This window comes from Lissotriton helveticus, chromosome 2_1, assembly GCF_964261635.1.
Source record: "Lissotriton helveticus chromosome 2_1, aLisHel1.1, whole genome shotgun sequence".
Taxonomy (NCBI): domain Eukaryota; kingdom Metazoa; phylum Chordata; class Amphibia; order Caudata; family Salamandridae; genus Lissotriton; species Lissotriton helveticus.
Window position 1 is genome coordinate 1,542,234,958 of NC_136059.1, and position 21,593 is coordinate 1,542,256,550.

General features: G+C 42.8%; 1 protein-coding gene across 2 annotated transcripts in view; it reads left to right on the forward strand.

Moving 5' to 3' along the window:
• RBPMS (RNA binding protein, mRNA processing factor) overlaps nt 1-21,593 on the forward strand; it is a 701,414-nt gene that overhangs the window by 365,228 nt on the left and 314,593 nt on the right. The window lies entirely within an intron of this gene.

Genomic DNA, 21,593 nt, shown 5'->3' on the forward strand with positions numbered 1-21,593 from the left:
CCTCTATGGCCGTCCCACCTTCCCTTGCGAGTCCCCTATCTTCAATCTCCCCAACTCTCGGAGGTGGTCTATCTAACAGCAATCTGTTTATCAGGTTGTCTTCCGACTCGCTTTCCTCGTCCTCTTCCATGAGGTTTCCTCCTCCTCCCACCTCCCTCATTGGATACAATTTCTCTACTTCAATAGCCTGTACCCTCCATCTCTTTGCCTCCTCGTCCCATTTGGAATCTCGCACTGCTCTTACCGATCGGGTCAGTCTTTGTTGACGCCTGTTCAAATTCCTGTCATGCGCCGCCCTAATCCATGCATTAAGGGCCTCAAACTGGGTTGGTCTAGGCGGGGGTTTCAATGAGGACATGGTTGCTTTTAGCCGATGTAACACCTCTAACTTAAACGTCCCATACTTCGGGAACTGCATTTCCTCATTCCCTTCCGTAAGCTTATTCCAAGCCCCAATCCATAATATTGTATGCAGCCCCACATTCGCTGACATATAATGAGCTGGTGTACCCTCTGGCGGTGCCTCTTCCCCGTAATAATGTTCACTTCTTTTTCTTTTAAAAATCCCTTTCAAACACTTAAAGCACTTCATGATTTCTCTTTTCTCAGCGTTTGTTTACTTCCTGATGACAATCCACCAATCTCAGCGCGGTTCTCACTAACTGGCCTATCCGCGCGCGGCTTTCCTCCGACGTCACTCTAGCCGCCCAACCAGAGCGCGGCTCTAGCTAACGTCACACCAACCGCTCAATCACAGCGCGGCTCTAACCGACGTCACCCGTCCCCCTTCGCAGCAGTTCCCCTCCTTTTTCAGCTCGTCTCCTCGGTCATGCGTGCATCCCATTCATACTCTGAAAAATGATTACTTCCGTCCAAGCGATCACTTTTCTTGACTGTACGCCCACAGTCTTTCCGTAGTTGTCACCTTAACTTGACGAGATGTCTTTCCGTTTACATCCAGACAATCGCCTTCTCTGATAGGTTGCTTACACACAGTAACTTTCGACCAGCGTCCGTTACTCATACGCTCACTCTTACACTCCCCCTATCTCGGTCCTACGGCGGTCAATGGTACCTCATGACTTCCGTACTATGGTCGACAACTACTCTGGATGTTCGATACACCCAAAACCACTTAAGCTCTGGCCTGAACTTAAGATTCACCAGTTCCCCCGTTTACCAGGTAACCAGTTTACCAGGTTGCGCGCGCTCACAACCTTCTCTCAATCACACTACAGGCATTCAACTCCGCAAGACATTACAATACAGATACAACACAAAACACCGCAATCTGTTCACGCATGACCCTTGTTATACTCACTCTCCTCCGAAACTGCTGCTTCTCTCGCACCGTCTGCACCTTCGGCGCACGATTCTTCCGCTGCTCGTCTCTCGATGTCTAGCTCTAGGGGCCTTGGGGTAAGCTAACCTAGTCTAGATTACCTTCCTGAAGAAGATAACCACCCTACACTGCTACCAACTGTTAACGCCGGGTTTCTGGTCACTAGTTATCTTACCAGATCCCTAATCATGTCGACTGAATCGTTGGTACCTGTCATTGAGTAAAAGACAATCTACTACTAGGTTAGTTAATTAGGAACTTAGACCACTCTAAAGAACCACTTACCACTGAGAAAGGTTAAAAAGTTTTAATTCAAAGCCAAAAGTATCTGGAGATACAAACATCTCAAAATAAGATTCAAGAGGTATACAGGTATTAATACAAAAAGATACTCTCTAAATATCCGTAAACGACAAAAGGAAATTATCAAAACTACTTCAAAGAGCATAAGCGTTGCAAGAATCGCTGTGAGTTGCAACCTGAGAGTCATTTACAGAAAATAATATTCAGGTTAGTCTGTCCCTACTCTAGACTAAGTGACATCCCTACTTAACAAGATCTTTACCCAAAAGGTGTCAGCCGTGGTGACTTCCTGAGAAGATCACGCACTTCTCTTAGTCTCTTCTGTAAATCTGTCTCTGGTGAACAGCCTATCTGCCTACCCAACAGCTCTCTTAGGCTCCCAAAATCATCTGTTCTGCTCTCCTCCCGGGTCGCTTTCCCTAATACAAAATCACATTTCCGATAGGAACGCCCCTCGGGACGCCCCTCACGTGGTGTCGATTTCCGCGGCAAAACTCCATGATGGTACTCTTCAAGACCCTCGTTAAAGTTGACCTTGGTTCCCAGGCTTCTTCTCCAGCGCGCCGATACCCCCTGAAATTCCTGAAAACTCCTACAGGCCTGCGCCAAGCGCCACTGAACAAAGCTCCATTCATTTCGACTGATTAGGACCCCTCGCACCTGCATACAGACCGTCCTACAGTGGGCCTCAAATTCCCGACTCCACCATATCTATAGGTCATAAAACATATGTAAAACTCTGTACTTGGCGCCTCTCGGCTTCTTCTCTAACGAGCACATTGCAGATCAAAGAAACAACATTATCTGTTCAGGCCTACTTGATTTACATGAAGCGAGTTCCTGCACTCTGAAAACATTTAACTGGATTTAAACAATATTCTTAACTAACACGCGTTTCTATAATGCAGCACATCTATAAAACATATGTTTCAGTACTAAGTTCAATAATACATTTAGAAGAACTATGTCAACCCCACCTCACATTATTTTAGCAGCACGTTTAGATTTGCTGTGAATTGCCATGAGGCCTACACATTTTAACTGGTTTGCAAGACTCTAATTTTCTCTTACATGATCACTTAACATGAGAACGTGAGGTTTCCATATTCATTCTAACATTTCTACATTAGTCTTCACATTGCTATGGTTATCATTACTCTACTTAAACACTCTGTATATTTCACTTCTGGATATAAGACACTCTTGTGCAAAATATATTTAAACTAACTACGTGCTTGTAAATATGGTGCACTTATACATTTTTTTCAGATTTGTGCTCTCTCAGAGACAAGATTGTTTTTCTGCAGGAAGGGACACCTTCCTTCACAAAAAGAATCCAGAGAGCATTTTCCACTTTCTAAATGTGCTGCAGAATGCAGCACACGTAGAAACAGGAAAAAACAATGCGAAATAAAGATATTTCTCCTCTTTAGGCCTCACCTGGGGGAGGCACAGAATTATTTTGATGCATTCCCAGATCTACCACTAATGGTAAATCTGGGGCTGCGTCAAAATCCATGGGTGGATGCATGGGAACAACCATGGGACTCGTCCCTGCTGCAGAGTAACGCAAGGCAGCGATTTGCGCTGCCTTGCTTTACTCTAGATTTATCAAGCCATGCAGGGCCACACAGGGTGACCTTGCGTGGCTTGATATATCTCACTTAGGTTTTGTCCCGCCCTTGGCGTAAGGGTGACGCAAAGCCTTAATAAATCTGGCCCTAAGTGTCCTATGATGCCTCTCTGTTAGGGTGACCAGAATTTTAAAGCCAAAAACCGGGACATTTCACAAAAATAGAAGAAGGACTACAATTTTACTTCAAGCGATGAGAGCACTACTCAGCAGAGAATTACAGAACAGGCAGTAAGAACATACATAAAATGTAATTTGTAAGCCCAGTAACTTGCCTGTTAATTAAATTGCTTTCTTGAAACAACGGCTAACTATCCCTGCTTTGTAAAACATGAAAAACACCTTCTACCGTTTTCAGTCAACCCTCTCCAAAAACGGAGACATGAGCTAAATTTCTTGAAATTTGCTGGGACAGCTGGTTAAAAACAGGGACCGTCCTGGCAAAACGGGGACGCCTGGTCACCCTACTCTCTGTGCTTGCTTAATCTGTATCACTCGTTTAGCATAAAGGTGCTGCTGTAAATGCACCCTTTCTGGGCACCTTATTTCACCTTATTTAAAATATCAATGACTCGCGTGCCAAAATTTGGTTAAAACACCCTTTTGTTGTGTCAGCTTGAACCACCTTTGTCTGAAAATGGCGCTGACAAGCAGGCTCATTGTTCCCCATGACCGTGAAGCCTGCTGGGATGCGGCCTGGTGAAAAGCGCTCGAGGCCAAACACACGTCTGAGGCGTAATTACTGTTATTACGTAGGCAGCACGAGGAGCATATTGTGAAAACCATACCCCCAAGCCTGCTTCTATTTTCACACAGTTGTTCGCCTGCCAATCCATCATTAATCTTGCAGCTATTTTGGATGCGGTAATAATAATTGCCCGGGGATTCGTGTCATCAAGGCAGCACTAAAATGTCGGAGAAAGTGGACTTCACCTGATTTTTTTTTAAAATGTAAAAATATGTCTGCATTGGCTAATCCCCAGGGCCGAGCGCGCGGTGAGATAGTCAGACAACCAAATATGGTGCTGCGGCTCGGGATGCATGCTGAAGGAATGCGCCTCGCGCTCGCAGCTCTGTAGCCTTGAAATGTCTGCCAAGCTAATGAGATCACTCGAGCTCCAGGGATTTTAAGGGTCTTGGAACCTTTAATTCAGATCACGATGAAGTCCACTTTTTGATTAAACCCCAGATGACGTAGTCATGTCATTTGGCTGCAGCGTTTGCTACGGGTTAATGTGATAGTCGCGAATAACACCTTTTGTCTAATGATCTAATGCACGACAGGGATTTGTTTTTGGTGTTGTATTCCAGGTGAAGAAGCGGTCAAGCCAATGGGACAGAGGGTGCCAGTGTTGTTGTTTTTTTTGGATTTTTTTTTAAACAAAATCCCATCTTAATTTTTTTTTCACATTAGTCGCTGTTGTTCTTTGTTAGGAACTGAATACTTTCTTTTTTGTTGCTTTACATTTTTTTGCCAGGTTAAACTCGCAGGTAGTGTAGCAGTTTATCTCCAACCAACAATATTAGTAATTATGTTTTATCAGCCCAATAAGAATGTGTTAGAAAAAAAACTGTATAATGCATCTGATGATGCTAGTAATAAATTCCCTTTCAAAAAGTGTGCCCGATTACTAGTTCTTGATCATAGGCATCTTTTGCTGCCTATTAGCAGAAGTGGTTTTTCACTAAATTACTTATATTAAGGCCCTCATTATGGGTTCAGGACTAAATTCTGATCCCTGTGCAAACCCGTGTTTGTGCAGGGATAAGGATTAGGAGTTGTGTGATCATTAGCACACCTCCGCAGGTTTACCCTGATAAATTCAAGCGGGTCAAACCTATCAAAATTTATCAGGGAATATGTTCTAGTTAGAAAAAAGACAAAACATGCAGAATTCAGTGTGTTCAAATGCGATTCCTCGCGTTGTGCCTCGTTTTCCCACTCAAAAACTTGAAATAGGAGGTAAATTCCACACATGGTAAATAGCCTGCTCTGTTGCGACAAACTTGTAATGAAGTCCTCAGAGTGAGCTTTGGGTCAGTCCCTTGCTTGTTATTGGATGGCTTTGTTGTCTATCTTATGTTTGATCTTGTTTTGAAGGCATTACTTCCTGCTGTTATTTTTGTCCTGTCCTCCCTTGACTCAAATATACACAATTCTGCCCCTTGCCCAGAGCCTACCTGACCCCCCAACGGCTCCATAGTATCTATTTCAAGATCGCCGATGAGCGCCCTAGATGCAGAGCTAACTCAGCAGACATGGTTCGTAAATTCTAGGCCTGCGGACCCTTACACAATACCGTCTAACATATCGCAAGCTATGGGTAGGGATCGATAAGGCATCGCCCAACACTGTCTACTTGGTCCGAACCCCCATCCCAAAACAGTCAAAGCAACAACTTGTTTTACCGACCATGCACTTCTCTTGTCTAAGAGAGCAATAGCAATGGAAATCAGCCCCCCGATCATGCTTTGGTGCACCAAGGTAACCCATTGGACACAGGGAGACAGCTCCATGTTCTGCAGGGAGGAGTACCGTGGACTGAGGATAGTCACCCTCACAGATCACTGGGACTTAATCCTTCACGTCCCAGACCGCGTACGACACCCAGCCCCCATTTACGATCCATAACCAAACATCATCTCACCTAATTCTCCCTCCCCTCTGGTATGTCAGGACCCCCTTCTTTCTCCTGTGATGTTGCTTGGTCATATTTCCCTCTACCTCCAGTTGTAATGACATTGACTTTCAATATCCACATCCTAGGCTGTCATACCCGAAAATTAAACATCAGTGAGTTTCCAAGTGGGTAGGGAATGGAACTTTCTTTCGCCTCTGTTTGCAAGTTTCTGTCGCTCTATGCTTGTTCAGCCAGACCAAACGATGCTGCAATATGGACACATTGTCACCCATGGATAAGGTGGGAAACAAGTGTGAATGACCCTCTTCCACTTCTCGCCTTGTCCTACCACTCACATACTGGCCTTTAACACCAATCGCACTTGTACCGGAACATATATACTGTTGAGCTCCATCTTGTACGTCTCAATAAAAATTTGTTTTAAAAAACATGTTTGTCCTGCCCAGGAGAATTTCAGTCTCACTTTGTGTTGCTGTGATAATCTGTACCTTATCCGATGCTCAATTAAAGGAACTCTTTGTTGGTCAAGCTTACCACAGCAAGCAGAGTGCTTGCCATTGGTTGGCTTTACTGTCACTCTGGTTTGCTTGCTATTGGATGTTTTTCTTTGTTTCAGGTGTCCATCAAAGCTAATAGGTGAGGCCTATTGGATTCACCAATGTTTGTTTCTTTTGTATTCACCACGTAATGGGAATGCATATGTTTTCTTGCTGTCTTCTCTAATTGTGCCGAGCTCCTTAACATACGCGCCCTCAGTCCCACTCTCTATGTTAAATATTTTTTTACTTTTTGTTTTTTACACGGGCACAGCAGCTGCAAAGTTCTATCATGCCACCTACTTCCTTTTTCGTGCATTTGAAATCGTACCACGAAGCTGGAGAGCACGCTGGCCCGCAATCCTTGCAATATTTGAGTAATTCGCATGTATGGGAAGGTAGTACCTTGAATATTAACCCGAAAAAGAAAAAGAGGAAGAAGTATCGAATGGAAGAGCACGATACGTCTGTATCATTGAATAAAAAGTTGAGGGGTATACTACGTACTGAACCGGCGAATATCAGGCTCGGACTGGCCGTTGCGGGCACCGGGCAATCCCCCGGTGCGCCGCAAGGGTGGGGGCCGGTTTTGGCCCCTGGGGGCCGTTTTTGTTACAGGGCCATTTTTGCAGCATAGCTGTAAAATCGGCCCTGTAACAAAATCGGCCGAAAACCGGCCCTGGCAAAGAGCTCGGTTGCACCCCCAGGGGGCCGGCCCAGCACTTTGCCAGGGCCGGTTTTGGTTCTCAGTCCGGCCCTGGCGAACATCCTTGATCCGTTCTCCCAGTAAAAACCTATCCAGCGCAAACGAAATCCTCTTCTCTTCACATTGTGGGAGCCATAGTGGAATCCTCCTGATCGACAATTATACATGGTTCATTTTCTGACATCTTGCCTCATGGGCAAAGACTAGCAATCTGTTTTTAATCGTCACCTGGATATTTGGGTTTGGTTTTCTGGAAGAGGTCCTGAGGAAGGTGGCCTTGCGCCGCCGAAACGCGCGTCGACCAAGTGCGGGGTCTCATACTGTGTCCTGAGACCTGCAAATTGGTAGGGTGTTTCTGCCAATTTAGATTCAGCTTCCTTTTTTCAGATGCTGTGGCTATGAATGTAGTAAGGGTATGATTGTGTGTGAATATTGTGATAGACTGTTAGTTACCAGGGGCACAAATATTTGGGTGAATTGTTTTTGTGTATATAGCTATTGTCGCATTCACTTTATTGTGTGTTCTCTTTTTTGTATGAATCATAAAACTGTTTATGAAATTAATATTTGATGAAATGTCTTTTATGAATTAAGTAATGACGAAAAAAAGATAAAACTAAAAAAGAAATGATAAATTGAAAATAACATTTTTATATTTTCTGAAGAAAATTAATAAGACTGTTGTGTATCTGTCACCCACATTATTCTAGGAATGGGATGTATACCGGTATCGAAATATTGTGGCCATTGAGGGAATATTGCTCTCTTTGTTGTGTCTTCTTCATTCCCCTCTGTTCCCTGGCCGTTCTTAATTTTGAGGGGGTCCCATCATATTTGCTGCTAACATAACCAACTACCATGTTAGAACTGTACATTAAAAATAACAAAGTGGCCACCATGCATCATGACACGTGTGCATGCATGCCTCACGATGCACACAAGTGTACGCATCATGCTTTCGTATACATGTTTCAAGATGCATGAATGAGTGAACAACTTGTAAAGCACACGGCTACTCAGCAAGGTATCACAACATTGAAAGAAGATCAAAGTTCCCATTACTGAATACTGTAAGGATGAGAATGAGTGTTTTATGGGGTTTCCTAAATGCAATTTCATTAGTAATGGACCACATTGCAGAGTGAAGACGGTTCGATTCCATGTGAAAGCCTGATAGATCGTGACAAGGGCATCAACAGACTCTATTCTTGACTGAAAGCTAGTGTGGGTTTCTTAGATGCCACATCACAGAGTCTCGCTTCGGAATGCCACGAATGAGGCGCAGAGCGGAGTTTTGTATGGTTTGGTGTATACAGATGAATTTGTATGGAAGACCCACATATAAGATGTTGGCATAATCTAGCTTGGAGGTGATGAACCCCCATATTGTGTGTAGCCAAAGGGAGAAGATCAAGGAGCTTCTTTAGCGTGTAAAGAGTGAAGCGAGTTCCAGCTATAGCCATGATTTAAGGTTGACAGGCGAGCTTATCATCAAACTTAACACCCACATTTTTGACGACTGTTGTAGATACTGGAGGGAGAGGGAGTTTATTAGGCCAGCAGTTATTAAGCCTTAGTTCACAGAACAGAATCTAATTTTTCTCCGAATTACATTGTAGGTGCATCCAATGCAATACTTCGATTAGGCATGATTTATATTATGTTAAGGCATCTAAGGAAGCAGAACTGATGGTGAGTATCAACTGGCATCTGCATTAGAAACTACCTTAAAGCCACGAGATTCTAGGAATGAGGCCAAGGGTGCCATATAGATGTTAAATAATGTGTCTCGGATATGAATTTACCTTGAAAAAATGAAAAGATAAGAGGTGTTTGGCAAAACAGGAACTAGTTGGTTTCGATAAACGCAGCAGCCGGGAGAGCATCAACAGAGTCGTGTCTGAAGACAGTCTCCAGGTACAGAAGTTTTGGCCGACAATATATACAGGTTTTGGCATACAATAAAACGATTACACATTCTTGTAAAGCATTTAGATCCTGGCCCAGTCATGAACCATAAAATATAACCATCTGATTAGGGGACACAGGTGGAAAGCTAGTGTGGGTCAGTGTATATGTGTCCAGAAGTCCTGCATGGGGAGTGCTTGATCACTGTGTGTGGTGTGCATGCCTTGTTCTGATTGGCTGAGTGTTCCTAACTACACGTAACATCTGACTTTGTGGTATTTTGAGAATGTGCATCTGTGGCCAAATTTGTTTAATTGGGGCTAATGTCCTCAGACCTGTTTGTGGCATAACTGCCTATCTGTGGGATCGATCAGGGTTTTACCTTCGGGCTAAGTGTAACCCCCTCAGTTACCTATTAATTGGTAGGCTTGGGTTTGGGTTGCAGAGCCTGTCTGACCACTTATCTCTGACTCAGGGTTGATGGGGAGGTCATCTCGAATGCATTTGACAGCAATGATACAAGTTTGTTATTCCGTGTACATATAACATGGCAGTCATTGATATCATATTTACTGACATTCTAATTATTACGCGTACATTTGTCATAGTATACATCAACGTTGTTTTTATTGGTATTGACATAGCTATGCATGCTTAAATTATGGCTTACATTGACACTGCATTTACTGGTATTGACATTGTTATGAGTGCATATATCATGCGTACATTGACATCACATTCACCGTTATTAAATGGAAGCCTTGCATTGCCTCATATTCTAGATGTTTACTGGCAGATGAGAAGGGTGCAAGCCAGGGCTCATGTTCTCTTCTTTCCAGGAATGTGTTGATCCATCTCCGAGCAGTTCCTCCAACACTCACCTTAGCTAATCACTGTAGAAGAATAGGATGGGATACTGTATCGAACACTGCCGATAGATCCAAGAGGATCAAGGCAGTGTTCTTACCTTCATCTTGTGCAGTCTTGATTGCCTCAGAAACATTCAGCAGTGCAGTTTCTGTACTGTAGCAGGGGCGAAATCCACACTGGCCCGGGATGTAATGATTCATTGTCCTCCATATATGCAGATAACTGGATATTCACCAATCACACCCACATTTTTTGAGGCTGCTGGTACTAAAAAGAAAGGTCTAAAGATGCAGAGGGCTGAAGGATTGGAGGTACGTTTCTCCTGTAGGGGAACTTCTTTGACCTTTTTTCCAGTGATTTGGCACCCCAGCTGACTCCAGAGGGTTGTTAAAAAGCTGATTTAAGATAAGTGCAGTAATCTCAATAGTGTTAACTAGCAAAGCAGGTGGGCATGGGTCAGTGGGAGAGCCCAACTTGCATAGTTTTATGATATGTCTAGTTAGCTGCATTTTAGATGAGAGTAAATGTGCATGTGCATTTGGACCAATGGAATGAGTTTTCTTTAATAGAAACCCCGTTGCAAGGCTGACAGACATGCTGTACTTGCATCTTGTTGAGTGTCTTCACATTATGTAAACAGTAATTGAATAAACTTTGGCAAAGTCAATAGGTCTCACCTATGTGAGAGCTATTGGCTTTGCCAAGGTCTTTTAGCCATGTTGTAGCCCTGAGGGGCTTCTGTGCAGCATGGCTAAAAGTTAGAAATAAGCGTTATGATTTGGCCTGCTATGGCTGCTTCACCCCACTTTTGTTTATGGAGGTGAACAGCAAGAACAACAAGTGGGAGGGTGCGAGGGAAGAAGCAACATGGACAATGGGAGGATAAAAAAAAGTGCTATGATGCAGCCATTATGACAGATTCCTATATCTACAAAAGATGGGGAAATATACTGATGTGACTCCTAAAGTGGGAAACCGAGCACCATCATATAGCCATGGTCTGTTAATGGAGCAGATACATCGAGCAAGTCTAATGCAGGTATTGCTGATGAGTATGTTCAATATACTCACTTCAACATGCATCTCATGTCAATATGCACAGATGAGGTAAAGACATGCCTTTCAGGATTAGAACTAGTCAAGATGCATGACAAGAGAAAATGCAACCCGGATATACTCATTACAAAGGAGGAGCTAATTGCTGCAAATAAGTTGCTCAATTCTGGCACAAAGTCTTAAATGTATAGGTGCATTGCTGCTAAACCGAGCCACAGGCTGCCAATGTATATCATGAAGCTCTTGAGTGGGGGTAGATGTCATCCACAGTAAATCAATCAATTATTTGTAAAGCGTGAACTTATCACCCCTAAGGGTATCAAGGCACCGGGCGTCGGGGCGAATAATTGAGCTGTTGCCCAGAGTCACATGATGCTGAGCTGCTGCCGGGGATCGAACCGTTAGCCCAGCGCTCTGGAGGCTGCCTCTCTGGCTGCTGCGCCATACCTTTCCTTAGTGCATGAGACTAAGCTTGTAGTGCTGCAGAAACTAAATGAAGACCATAATCATTTTTGATAAAGTTGGATCCTATTCCCGATGCCGATGAGTGATGTTGCATATGAGATACTCATCAAGGTCACTGAATGGAGGCTTTTGCCATGCATGAAGGCACTCGAACAGTCAGGTGAAGTTTGTTCCAATGTGGTAGATCGTAAACATTCTTTAACATAACAATACCATGTTTCGAGCAATTAGAAGCCGAACTTGGGATCTTGTTCTCCTGACTCTGAGGTGCCAATTCTCTTAAGAAATAAACCTTAGATTAAGAAACTGTCATCAATCACAAGGAAAAATGGCAATGATTCTACCTTTACCGTAAGCCCAGGTGCAAGACCAAGGAACGGCCAATGGGAGCAATGCTACCGCAGGTCATATCCGCATCTGCAGGAAAAAACTACCTGAGACTTTTCTGATAACTATTAAGAGGTGTGTGGTATTATTTACGGGTAATGTTGTAATGGAACCAAGCAGAAAACATGTTCAATATTACCTGGCTTATTTATGGCTCTGCATAATAACAGCGGGTTTATGAAACCAGATGAACGTTTTGCGTTTGACAATTGCCGTTTCCTTAGTATATAACTTTTTAGTTCATGATCAATAGAGATTTATTTTTGTTGGGGTGGGGTTTAAAGCAAAAATTAAATTTAACTGAAAACCTGTCACATACAGAAGCTTCAGACCACACATCAGTCCAGCAAGACAGATTATGGGTAAATAAGAAAAGCCCCAATAGTGCTAGATAGAGTGGATGCCAAACAAAGAGGTACATCCCACCTAATGGACCTAACACCAAATGGACCCTACCAAAAATGTACACTATTCTGTATGTACATTAGTTGGGATGGAAATAACACATCACCATGTCCTGAAGGAAGACTTGCGGACACATTTCCGCCATAGGGGAGAAAAAAATGAAACTCTGATGCAAAGTGTGCTCAACCCTGAGGACTTTCCGTTCTGCTTTGTTTAATCTGCCTCGCATCCTCACAAGAGTGATGGTGTCTACTATTTTTGCAGCTTTACAAGTCACTGCTGGGCTAACTGCCTTCACCCAATATACAGGTAGAGTGCCCTTACTCACAGAGTTATCACCTGCGATAGGAAGATCCACCATGATGTTCGCTGCAAATGCTATATTTTGAGATTTGCAACCAGAATCCAGCATGATGTGCACTCAGGACTCGGCTTAGTTCTAAGCTGCAGGCCTCATGGACAGCTGTTGAGCCAATCATTTCTCAGCTGTCGTTCAGGTGCCACTGGACTCCATAGTGGGCAAGAACCACAACAAAGCTAAGTGAGACCATGGTAAGAGGTGGCAAGAGCAGGGTACTAAGCCCTACTGCTGGCAGTAGTAGTTAGGAGTAACCTGGCTGCTGCTTAATTTGGTAAATGCAAAAAGAACAATTTATTTATTTAAGAAGTTTTCTATAGCGCTCGCCAGACCTGAAGGTATCGGAGCGCTTTACAGCAGGAGGGACTGAATGCAGAACAATGTCATACATTCACCCCAGTACAGAGATCTGGGCCTAAATCAATCGTTTTTTTGCTCACCTTGCCATTCCAGTTTGAACCCAGTCATATGCAAATCAGTCTTGACCCGATGCCCAATGGGAACAGTCCGGCCCAACTGCCAAGCCAGGTCCTCCCTGGACTGGAAGCAAGCATCCTAGGACCGGTTTCGGGGTTTCACCCCTCATCAGCCAGAACAGCTTGACTCCAGTGGCATGGAGCTATGATTGATTGATTGATTGATTGATTGGAGAGCACGGGACCCACGTCTGGGCATACCCATCCCACTCGGGGTAGCAAATGCAAAAAGAACAATTGATGGACAGAATGGAGAACAATGTAATACAGTCACCCCAGTACAGAGATCTGGGCCTAAAACCATTGTTTTTTTGCTCACCTTGCCATTCCAGTTTGAACCCAGCCATATGTATATCAGTCTTGACCCTGTGCCCAATGGGAACAGTCCAGCCCGAACTGCCAAGCCACGTCCTCCCTGGACTGGAAGCAAGCATACTAGGACCGGTTTCAAGTTGCACCCCTCATCAGCCAGGATAGTTTGAGTCCAGTGGCATAGAGAGCACGGGACCCAGGTCTGGAAATACCCGTCCCACTCGGGGTGACAAATGCAAAAAGAAGAATTGATTAAACCCAGATCTTTTGACTGGGGGGGAGAAGTTTGATTTGCTCTGCATTCCGTCCATCATCTGTGTGTCTTTTGCTTTCTCGCCCTAAGTGGTCCAGGTATGCCAGACGTGGGTCCCGGTCTCACTGTGCAACTGGATTCAAGCTAGCCTGGCTGATGAGAGGTGATGTCCCGAAACTGGTCCCAGGATGCTTGTTTCCAGTCCAGGGAAGACCTGGCTTGGCAGTTCGGTCTGGACTGTTCCCATGAGGTACAGGGTCAAGACTGATTTGCATATGTCTGGGTCTAAAATGGGGTGGCATAGTGAGCAAAAGAACAATGGATTCAACCCAGATCTATTGACTGGGGGAGAATTTTTGATTTGGTCTGCATTCCGTCCATCATCTGTGTGTCTTTTGCTTAATTTGGTACACTTTCTTTCATCTATATTTATGTTCGCCAATACAGTCTAACTCATTTGGTGTATTGTATGGGATAGGCAGTATTCAACAGACTACTTAATACCATAAGTCATGCCTCAATTTATATACAAATGACTTGATTATGAGTGCCTTGGTAAAGGATGAGGTGGGAAAATCCTTCTTTATGAGTTTATGAGGGGAAAAAGGGGAGTTACATGCAGTCAGTGTTTTCTACACCAAATTCTCTAAATATCTGTTTTTTCTTCATTTTCCCTGAACAAATGTCATCATGTTTGACCAGCTGAAGTCTGCCCTGAGAAAAATGCGGAAGTATTGTATTTAAAACAAAACTCATACTTGTGATCCTGGCGCAAAGTTTATTTGTGCAGAGATTGGAGAATGTGTGCACAGTGACGATACAACATAACAAGCTCAACTTTTCCTTTGCAAGTACAATGAATCAAAAAAGCCACTATACAGTGCGTAGACCTCATTATGAGGCCTGCACCACCTCCTCAGCATGCCAGAGATTTGATTGGCTGTGCTGCTGCCAGCATGTCCTACAGGACCGCTTTTTAAGACCATAAGTCACCCTGTTGACAAGCTTTTGACAAACTGTCAAAGCCTTGAAGGTGACATGTCTAACTTTACCTTTTGGATCCATTTTAACCTTGATCTTTTGCTTCTTGCCGCATCTTTTCACTGCAGAAAGATTTTTTCCAACTTCTTTCTGTACATTTTGGTTGCTCTCTTTAGGATGTTCTGTTATTGTTGTCTGTTTTGGCACTTTTCCCAATGACCAGTCACAGAGGCACAGAGTCCAGTGTTTGGGTCTCATTACGATGCCAGTCGAATCGTGTCAGAAACGGAACTGCCCGTCAAGGAGTCCCGCTTTCCAAATTAGGATGCGGCCAGCATCACGGTTGTCGGAAAATGCATATTTCCTATTGCGGCTTGTGCTGCGGTCTGCAGCACAAGAAGCAATAGGAAAATTACACTTTTTAAACATCAATGCACCGTGTGGCAGGCACCATGCAGTGCCTTCCATGCAATCCATGGATGTTTGGGGTGCGCCACAGGTGCTCCCCAGGCCTCATAACGAAGGCCATGGGGGGAAGAGGGCCCTGCTAGGGGGTCTCAAAAGTCAGTTTCCGACAGCCTTTCTATGGCAGTCGGACTGCCATAGGAAGGCTGTCGGAAACGTGCCTCGTAATCCCCACAGTGGTGCCTGAGCAGGAACCACCTCCATTTTGGGGATTACGATCTGCCCTCTGCCCGGACGGGCTCCTTGAATTTATCGGAGGCTGCGCAGATTTCCCCTGCAGGCATCAGTTGGACCGCCTGTATCCTAATACGGTGGTCAGACTGATGCCTCAGATGTCAGACAGACTGCCACCAATGAGCTGTCGGATGGGATGGCCTTCCGCCCAACATCGTAATGGATCCCTATATGTTTTTAGCTACTGCATCCTTTGTGAAGATGTACAGGGCACACAATTACTGGTCCAGTAAATAGAAGACGTCTGTGAAATATTTATAGGGCCCAAGAAACAAAGGCATTTATGAGTATGTGATGCAGTAGTACAAATAAAACACTTCATATACTCATTAATGCCTTTATAAATTGGCATGTATCAATACCTTGCTTTTAAAAGTACAGAGTATTACTACAGGAGTACTACTTCACCTATTTGTAAATGCATTTGTGAATTGCCATTTATGAGTACCTTGCTTTAAAAGTACACAAAGTATTACTACAGCAATACTGTGCATATTTATAAATGCATTTGTGAATTGGTAAGTATGAGTACCTTGCTTCAACAGTACACAAAGTATTACTACAAGAATACTACTTCACCTATTTATAAATGCATTTGTGAATTGCCATTTATGAGTACCTTGCTTTAAAAGTACACAAAGTATTACTACAGCAATACTGTGCATATTTATAAATGCATTTGTGAATTGGCAAGTATGAGTACCTTGCTTTAAAAGTATACAAAGTGTCACTACAGCAATACTGCTCATATTTATAAATGCATATGTGAATTGGCAAGTATGAGTACCTTGCTTCAAAAGTACACAAAGTATTACTACAAGAATACTACTTCACCTATTTATAAATGTATTTGTGAATTGCCATTTATGAGTACCTTGCTTTAAAAGTACACAAAGTATTACTACAGCAATACTGCTCATATTTATAAATGTATATGTGAATTGGCAAGTATGAGTACCTTGCTTCAAAAGTACACAAAGTATTACTACAAGAATACTACTTCACCTATTTATAAATGCATTTGTGAATTGCCATTTATGAGTACCTTGCTTTAAAAGTACACAAAGTATTACTACAGCAATACTGTGCATATTTATATATGCATTTGTAAATTGGCAAGTATGAGTACCTTGCTTTAAAAGTATACAAAGTATTACTACAGCAATACTGCTCATATTTATAAATGCATATGTGAATTAGCAAGTATGAGTACCTTGCTTCAAAAGTACACAAAGTATTACTACAAGAATACTACTTCACCTATTTATAAATGCATTTGTGAATTGCCATTTATGAGTACCTTGCTTTAAAAGTACACAAAGTATTACTACAGCAATACTGTGCATATTTATAAATGCATTTGTGAATTGGCAAGTATTAGTACCTTGCTTTAAAAGTATACAAAGTGTCTCTACAGCAATACTGCTCATATTTATAAAGGCATATGTGAATTGGCAAGTATGAGTACCTTGCTTCAAAAGTACACAAAGTATTACTACAAGAATACTACTTCACCTATTTATAAATGCATTTGTGAATTGCCATTTATGAGTACCTTGCTTTAAAAGTACACAAAGTATTACTACAGCAATACTGTGCATATTTATATATGCATTTGTGAATTGGCAAGTATGAGTACCTTGAGTGCTACTTCACACCTTCATCAATGTCTTTGTGCATTTGAATTTATTAGTACATTGCATTTAAAAGTACACACAGTATTACTACAGGAGCAATCAGTGCTCAATTTAAGCCGATGGTCACAGGTGCGACCCACCAGTAGTCATTTTTGGCAACCAGCAATATTTTTCCTCATCAGACCTGACCAGGAGCACATGACGGAAACATCCACAAGGTGGTAAGAAGAAGGAGGAAAATAGAAAAACCCGTGACAAAGGGAAATTCATAAATATTTTAGAGTGGGATCGAGAGGAAGGGAGTGTCTGGTGGTGGATTATTGAGGAATCAAGGCTATAGATGTATGACGTTACAACGCACACTTTTACAACGCATACCTTTACAACGCATTTTTTACAACGCAACATCCATTACAACGCATTCCATTACAACGCATGCCATTACAACGGAATTTTAAAAACTACATTTACAACGCATTCCATTACAACGCATAATACCTTTACAACGCATACCATTGCAACGCATAACATTACATTGCATGTTTGGTAAGTATTGGATAGTGTAGGGGTAAAAAATACTATTCTAACTCCAGGGGGTGCAACAGTAGGGTAAGTGTTGGATAGTGTAGGGGTAAAAATTACTATTCTTACTCCAGGGGGTGCAACAGTAGGGTAAGTGTTGGATAGTGTAGGGGTAAAAATTACTATTCTAACTCCAGGGGGTGCAACAGTAGGGTAAGTGTTGGATAGCGTAGGGGTAAAAATTACTACTCTAATTCCAGGGGGTGCAACAGTAGGGTAAGTGTTGGATAGTGTAGGGGTAAAAATTACTATTCTAACTCCAGGGGGTGCAACAGTAGGGTAAGTGTTGGATAGTAATGTTATGCGTTGTAATGGTATGCGTTGTAATGACTGCGTTGTTATGACATGCGTTGTAGTGGTGTGCGTTGTAGTGTCATACGTTGTAATGGTTGCGTTGCAATTGCATGCGTTGTAATGGATGTTGCGTTGTAAAAGTTTCATTGTAATGTTAGTGCGTTGTAAAAGTTGCGTTGTAAAGGTTGTTTCCCAAGGCGATGCAGTCTTGGTATTTGGCATGGCAACGTCCTGTAGTGCCTGTAGTGCCTGTAGTGGGCTTCTAAGCAAAACTTTAGACCCGGCACTTATTCTTTCACAATTAAGCACTGAGGCACTATTTCACGTACTCATAAATGCTTTTGTGGATTGGCTCAAAATGTCAAACTCTCTGTTAGCGAAAGTGAAAGGGGGGCTCAGCCCTTTCTATTTGTACTAATTGTGTATGAATGATCCCTGAATATTCTCATTGTAGATTTTTGGGGCCAGTTTATAAAGTCACTTTTGAGAAACAGAAGAAGTACTACAGGAGCACTACTTCACATACTCATGAATACCTTTGTGAATCGGCCCATACTATTAAAAAGGTTATCTTCTTTTCACAGAGACACTAGACTTACCATGCTGTTTTTGAACATCAACTGCGTGGAAAAACTGCGCGGATCCCCTTGAAAAATATGTGTATACATTTTGTGTCGAAACACAGGGATACATTGAAAGACAGGAAATAATAATGTTCTTGCAAAATATCCTTGGGGCATTGAAGAGGGTTTTAGCTAATCCTTAATAAGGCCTTTAATTGGGCAGCTTTTCATGAATAGCTGCAAATTGCAGAGTTCAACTAGGTATGCGCCTTTTGCGTTTAGTCCTGGCACTTTTTACGTGTTTGTAATTTTTTCAAGACTTTCATGTGTCGGTGAATCCTATTAATTCGATCATCCTTAAGCAGATTGTGTGATGCTTTTTGACACTTTTTTGGTGTCACTGTGAATTAAAAGTTTCCACCGTGGTCTAAAATTACCACCGTGGTCTCTCTTTGATGTAGTCAGCCTACCATCCCTCAAATGCTCTGAGGCATCATTAAAAATAAAAAAGTGACAGGGACCCAGATTTTGTAAACGTCGGCAGCTCTGAGTGAAAATCTTCAGTGCTGAGTTGTATAATGGTATAAAATTGTGTAGTACCATATTTACAAAGAGCCTTGCGCCGATGAGGTAATCGGCTGTGCTAATGTAAAAAAAGTTCACTAAGAATTGCACCATGTCACAAAGGCAAGTTAGTGCGGTCTTGCATAAAAGGTATACTCAATGAATAATCAATGAATACTTTTTCTTAACCCCTTGAATGCTCATGACGAGGTCAGCTCGTCATGAGCAACGGCGCTCCGGTGCCCGTGACGAGTTGAGCTCGTCATGACCGCGCCGGTTCCGTGGAACGCTCGCATGCTGGGCTGATTCCAAATTGATGCAAAATAATAAGTGCTGAGGTCCAAGGTTATGCTCAGAAGACCACACCTGTTATACGAATATCCGGGTATCAATTATCACGGATGAATCGTCTGGATTCCACCTCATGCCGCTTTCATCCAAATCCAGTCACTCCCTGCTTCTTTATCTCACTCATGCAGGTTCTATTTCATCCATGCTTTCTCTGTTTGTCACTATTTTTCCATCTTCCTCTTCCTCCACCTTTCCTTCTTCAGTGTGTGGGAGCTAAACCCCAATAATCACCTGAACCGCAATATTTGATCACCTCAATTTTTACCAAAATTAATTTGGCTACATTGTCTCCAGTTGGTCTAGCGGTTAGAGACTACTCCCCTCACCAGGAAAACACAATTTAGCAGAGTTAAACAGAAGATAATGTTGGTAGCATAAAGAACTGAGTTTCAGATCAAAAGTAGACAAAAGTAGATTTATTACTGAATTGTCAAAATGTGGTACAGACAAACACGCATTAATTGCCATGAAGGCTAAATTACAGAAATACAAAATAAATACAAAATCATAATACTATATAACCCCTAGTTGCAGAGTCTAAGCAAACACAAATCCAAGTGTCAAACTCATCAAGTGTACTGACGGCATTACCTCAAGACAGAGACCCAAATGTTTTATAGACAAATCACATAAGATATTAATAAAATCTGCAAAATCAGCATAGCATGGTCATGGTTAGGGTCGCATTTGGCAAATCAGAAACAGCACCGTAATCATTAAAAACTATGCACTTATTTACCATTAACCTGTTTTTTTTTTAAATTAAATCTTTTTTATTGAACAAACTCAAGATAAAGTACATACGTTCATGGTTATGCATGTATGTCAACACAATAAATAAATCAGTGGTAAATTTGTCAGGAGTATGGGTACCGATCTGTGCCCTCCAAACACTTAATGGTCCATTGTGAGGGCTTATGTCTATAGCACAGAGTTCACACACATACTAAACGGGTCAACTTTGCTTATATATAGATATTTATGACATGCACTTTTGGGCGCTTAATCTCCCTCTGTACTTGCGCCATTGCGACCAAATCTTTGCCTATTTCTTGGTGCAGCCACTACTTTTATATACAGTTTCTTCTGCTCGCTGGCACCAATCCAAGTCTTTTTCCCATTCAGCTATTGATGGTGGCTGAGGAGCTCCCCAGCGCTTGGCGATTTTTCGTTTTGCAATGCCAGCCGCCAATGTCAATCAAATATTAGTATACCTGGTTCCTTCTGTTCCCCCTTGATCAGCAAGAGAAGAGAAGCCCCCTTGCCTCTAATGCGACCTCCACATTGGATACTTTTGCCATTATGTCCGTAATCTCCTGCCAGAAGAGCACAATCTTGGGACACTCATACAGGATATGGAAGAAGGAGCCCTCCTGTTGGCAAACCCTGACACAGGGTGGCGTTGGTGCCCCCCCCATTTGAACAACTTAGTGCAAGGATAATATGTACGGTGCAGCACCTTAAGCTGCACTAACCCGAATCTCGTGCGTATTGCTATTTGTCTAGTGGCCTTCGACCACACCTCATCATCTATATTGCCCAGATCGTCAACCCAGGCTGCCCTGAGGATCATCAGAGGGTCTGCAATGTTATTCATGAGTTTACGATAAATTGTGGATGTTGCTTTCTCGGGGATAGGGTCTGCTAGGAGTCTATCTTCTAGGGGGGAATACTCTGGAACAGGCACGCCCCGCTGTATGTAGCTTCGCAGGGCGTGCATGAGTCTCAGGTACGGGAATCTTTGAGTCTGGGACATGCTGTATTACTTCTCTAGGTCCTCGAATGGCACACCTCTCTATGCCTATTGTCTGTCAGCTTCTAAAGCCTTTCAATGTCACCAATTCTTTTAACTGATCTCCAACCCACAGGGATGTCATGCTCATTAACCTGTCCCATGTTGTAGCACACCAGGGAGGCACTCGGCTTCTCCTGGTGGGCCCGATGGTGAAGCATGTCACCAACCAGGTTGGTGAGTGAGGGCTTCCAAAAAAAACCCAAGTTTTCCAATGTGTCAATGAAAAGGGTTTTTTTCACAGTTTTTTCACAGTCCTTTTCACAGTCTTTGCCGCTGTGTCTTCACATAGATACTAGTGCATTTGACACTCTTCTTTTGTTTTGCATATATAACCTGGGGGAATAAGAGTGTCTTACACCCTCTCTCTCTGATTGTTTCATAGCATTAACCTGTCCCGCCATCCCAGTATTTAGTTTGCTTCTCTCCAGCATGCCACTATTGTTGCGGTGTGGCTAGGCCATGCGGGGCATATCTT